This window comes from Sprattus sprattus, assembly GCF_963457725.1.
Source record: "Sprattus sprattus genome assembly, chromosome: 17".
NCBI classification, from domain to species: Eukaryota; Metazoa; Chordata; class Actinopteri; order Clupeiformes; family Clupeidae; genus Sprattus; species Sprattus sprattus.
This window is the reverse complement of record NC_137915.1, coordinates 22,123,615-22,128,614: the sequence shown is the minus strand read 5'-3', so window position 1 is coordinate 22,128,614 and position 5,000 is coordinate 22,123,615. Positions and strand designations below refer to the sequence as shown.

The 5,000-nt window shown below is 42.2% G+C and overlaps 1 protein-coding gene across 1 annotated transcript in view; it reads right to left on the bottom strand.

The window, feature by feature from the left end:
- drosha (drosha ribonuclease III) overlaps window positions 1–5,000 on the bottom strand; it is a 91,125-nt gene that overhangs the window by 49,521 nt on the left and 36,604 nt on the right. The window lies entirely within an intron of this gene.

The following is a 5,000-nucleotide window of genomic DNA, read 5'->3' as shown; positions in this document are numbered from 1 at the left end:
AGTTTGGATTGAACACAACATATTCAAATTAGATGGAGCATTACAAATTCAAGGACAGTCAGCTGCAAACACACACTGACATACAAACACACACACACACACACACACACACACACAGTCCTTATAGGCAACACTCCTCATTAAATGAAGGAACATTGCATATTAATTTAGAAACCAATAAAATCTAAAATGGACGAGGGGAGGGGGGGGGTCTATTATTTAAACAGAGTCTGTAGGAGATTAATCGTCAAGGGTGATGCAAGCAAAGAAGCAGCTACAAACACCTTAGTGCTTAAAATGAGGAGTGCATTAGCATAAAAACAAGCTACTCTTTCCAGGACATCTTATTTTAAGGGTGTGAGAGTCCCTGGGACACACAAAGGGGGGGCTGTGTAGATATGCTTCTACGACTGCGTTACTGTGTAGCCACGCAGTCGCTTCGACCGAGGGAGTCGCGGACCTTTCAATGTTCTCTGTCGGTTGGTCGATGTCGCAAAGCAATTCACCACCAGAACACAAGGGGGCGCAGTGATTTTTTCCCGAAGACCAGCCAATGAATTCGGGTACCATCCAACATCATCAATGTTGAATGGAACGACTGCAAATTCAAGCCAGAGGTAATAGTGTTGTCTAATTAATATTCCATTATACTGTAGTTCTAGAAAAAAAATACACAACTCAGGAGAGAAGCCCTCTGCAGGCCATAGGACACAGATGCTATAAAAAAAAAAATGGCGGACCAAACTCCGTATATGGTAGAATTTGTACAAAGTTGTTTGTTTTACTTTTTTTTGCTTCGATTTTTTTAAGTTACAGAGAAAAAAAACAGTTATTGTACAGAAAAATACATCTGAGGGGATTTGCCAGGTGTCTGAGCCAGCTATCTAATGTTAGCATGCTACTGCCCACAAGGTAAACAGCGATTGATTGGATCAATCACAGCCTTGCGGTCTCCCAGCGCTCTCCATCACCTCAACGGATAGTTTAAAAATTTAGGAGGTGCATGTCAGGCCACGGAGAGGTGCTCCGGAGGGCTCTGCTTGTCTCCGTGTCTGCTGATACGGACGACCATAGATCAGGCTTTTAGGAATTGTGTGTGTTTCTCGATGTGCAAGGGTATGGTTTATCTTAACAACAGACAGAGGCAGGTCTGAGCTTGAGCTTTTGTCTAGTTCTGAGGTGAGACCTAAAAAAATCCACACCTTCACCTTCAGTGCGAATATACTGAAGGAACTCATCAGTTCCTCAAGTGCTTGTTTGAGTTTTTGAGTGTGTGTGTGTCTGTGTGTGTGTGTGTGTGTGTGTGTGTGTGTGTGTGTGTGTGTGTGTGTGTGTGTGTGTGTGTGTGTGTGTGTAAGTGCAGCAGGTACGGTCTGAGTAGTGCTGATTGTAACAAGGTCCTCAATGAGGTGTTTACCTCTGGGGGAAATCGTGGCATTGCTTTTTATCAAGAGACACACACACACACAGAGACAGGACTGACCTCTAACATTGCTCAGTGCAGCAGGTGTGGAAGAAGACTGTCTGACTGACTGATGCATGCACACACTTTCTGAGCTTGTGCTTTTGTCTAGTTCTGAGGCGAGATCTAAAACATTCAGACCTTGACCTTCAGTGTGAATACTGAAGGAACTCATCAGTTCGTCCGTCCGTCCGTCTGCCTGTCTGTACATATCTGTGTATGTGTGTGTGTACATATGTGTGTGTCTCAAAGTGAAACAGGTACAGTCTGAGGGGTGCTGATTGTGACAAGGTTCTTGATGAGGTGTTTACCTCTGGGGGAAATCATGGCCTCGCTTTTTAACACACACACACACACACACACACACACACACACACACACACACAGAGAAACAAACACACACATAAATACACACAGACAAACAAACACACACACACACACACACACACACACACACACACACACACACACACACACAGAGGCAGGACTGACCTTTAACGTTGCCCAGTGGCCTAGCTGCAGAAGGCTCTTTGAAGATCAACTTTATAACATAGATCCATAAAATGCACTACCAATCAATTGCTATTTGTTAATGCATTCAATCAGGTCTATATATTTGTTTGTACGTACTAGGGCTGGGACGACGCGTCAACGTCATTGATTACGTTGACGCAAAAAATACGTAGACGCGAAATATTTCGCGCCGATGCATCATTTAAAAAAAAAAAAAACTGTTTAATTAACGGTTTGATTACATTTTTATTTAAGAGAGTTGAGCCAAGAGAAAGTTGAGCCAACGGAAGATTACACGAGTAAATACAAAAGTGTAACGACATAACGCAGATAAGCAGAGACAACTTAACGTAGGCCCTAGGGTATCGTGGTATATCGGGCAGTAGACGTAGTTTGTTGATTGAGTGATCCACGGTCGATTGTTTATTTTCTACGAGATCAGCTGGCAGCTTCAGTGGCTGCTAGCAACATTAAGCTATCGCTGCTAGTTGAGATTCAACGGTGTGTCGCTGGTTTCCCTGGTAACGGACAGACGGTTAGCAGCTAGCCCTGGGTCTACTCTACCGTCTGATTGACGCTCTTTGCCCTGCCATCCACGGACATCTCAGTGTGACCCATCTCTCTGGACCATCGAGGTACTGGGCTCCAGTTTTATTGAGTTATTATCCTGACATTACACACACATACATAACAAGGCGCTCCTTCCCGAACTGAACGGCATCATACAGACATTCGAATCGCTCACACACACCGCCAGCACAGCCGCTTGCCGGAGCGGCATTGAACTCTGTGGATTGACAAATACGTCATTGTACGTATTCTGAACTGTGACCATCGACTTTTGAACTCTGAACTCATACATCTATTCGGAACACAAAGAACTGTAAAATACATCGGGATTGTATTGCCATATTGTTATATTGTTATTGCATTAGTTAAGTTGTTTATTGATTGTATATTTATAGCAAGCGTAAACGAGAGAGTAATTGGGCATTAGGCCACTGATATTGAATGCGTATGAAAATAGTGTAATAGTTATTAAAGCAAATATTTAGAGTAGGTTCATTGAATGTATCTATTTATAATAATTAATATTAGTAAATATATTATTTAATACTGAATGGTCTCCGTTGGCTCAACTTTCTCAAACATTTTAATGACCTGGTTAGGTGATTTTCTTCAATTTTCTTTTTTCTTTTGGAATTTTGAAGCGCAATAAACAAACACATATTGCAATGTCAAGGGATTCATGTTTTTTTCCCCAGATGTAGAAATCAACATGTATAGTAAATTGCTATTAGTGAATTAATGGGGAGATAATCGATAATCAAATCGAATCGAACCGAACCGAACCGAACCGAACCGAACCGAACCGAACCGAACCGAAAAAATGAATCGTTAGATTAATCGATGCATCGAAAAAATAATCGCTAGATTAATCGTTTAAAAAATAATCGTTTATCCCAGCCCTAGTACGTACAGTATGTTTCTCAGTGTCGAAACAACAACTGGGTGTGTAAATATTTGCATATGAGGCTCAACTTGCACATGTGTCATTAGTATGGCAAAGAACAGCAGGTATCACGTGGGGCAGTGATTCCACAGAAACAGACAGAAGCTCCACAGTGCACAGTGGATATGGAGCTGCAGAAATAAATCTGCCCCTCTTGCTGTTAATGTCATGCTGGGCCCAAGGCAACACAACGGTTGACCTACAATATTAATATTAGTCCAAGCTATTCATCGCTAGTCATGGCGGGTACCATCCAACATCATCAATGTTGAATGGAACGACTGCAAATTCAAGCCAGAGGCAATAGTGTTGTCTAATTAATATTCCATTATACTGTAGTTTTACAAAAAAAATACACAACTCAGGAGAGAAGCCCTATGCAGGCCATAGGACACAGATGCTAAAGTTAGCTCACAAGCTGTCGGCCACAGGACACAGATGCTAAAGGTAGCTCACAAGCCGTCGGCCACTAGATCTACTAGCTAGATTCATGGCTCTGACACAGCAGCCGCAACGGTCTTGCACTACAGGCCCTCTGATCGACTCGCAGACGCATCCTGGCCATATCGAACAATGTATTTTATGACTGAGACTGAGTGCAGTGGTTTTTATCATATTATAGTAGACAAAAAAGTGTTATTGTGAGTAGCCTACTATGAGATGAAATTGCTGCAGGCGCCCCTTAGCTAAACCACAATTTAAAAAAAGTTGAAAAGCACAAGAAAAGACATAAAAATCTGACAAACACAACATACACAACTTACAAAAAATCTTTCCAAAACGGGAACAGTCAACATTCATTTTTTGGATTTGCACCTGCCGATCATGATTTGAGTGAACACAGACTTCTATCAAGACAGCACATTTGTATATGCAGCACATTGCAAATTATTAGACTTATGTTCGATTAAACTTCTTAAACTTCTCCGGTCACAAGCCGCTACTGCTTGGAACACACACACATTTTTTTTTTTAATTTTAACCATTTTTATCAGAAACCAACTCAGCCCTCAGAGCCGAAATGCTCACAGAGGTGACAACACAGCAGACGGCAAGAGATAAAAGACTGTAAAAACAAGAAAGAGGAGGAAAAGAAAAAAGAGGATGAAAAGGATGTCAGAGGGGTTGTGTAGCGTTTGCTGGTGTTTTTATTTGTCAGGCCTAATCAATGTTGTGAAGGTCAGAAGAAGGCTTAAAGTTCCCTGTCCCACTCGTCATCATTACTGCAGACTGCTGCAGGCCTATTTTAGGGTTTAAGGAACATTTGAGGAGATTGAGGGTCTTGTCTGAATATTCAGAGGCAGGACAGAGAAATAGTAGGAAACATGGAAGAGAGAAAGAGAGAGAAAGAGCGAAAAGGGGGACCAAGAGAGACCAGAGGAGGAGGGAGGGAGAGAGTGTGCAGGGAAGGAGAGAAGGGATGATAAGGAGATATGTTTTGTCCTAATGCAGATGGGTGCGGCAGGTTGTGATGATTTGTTGACAGGGTTGCAGAGAAGAGGAAGAGAGGTG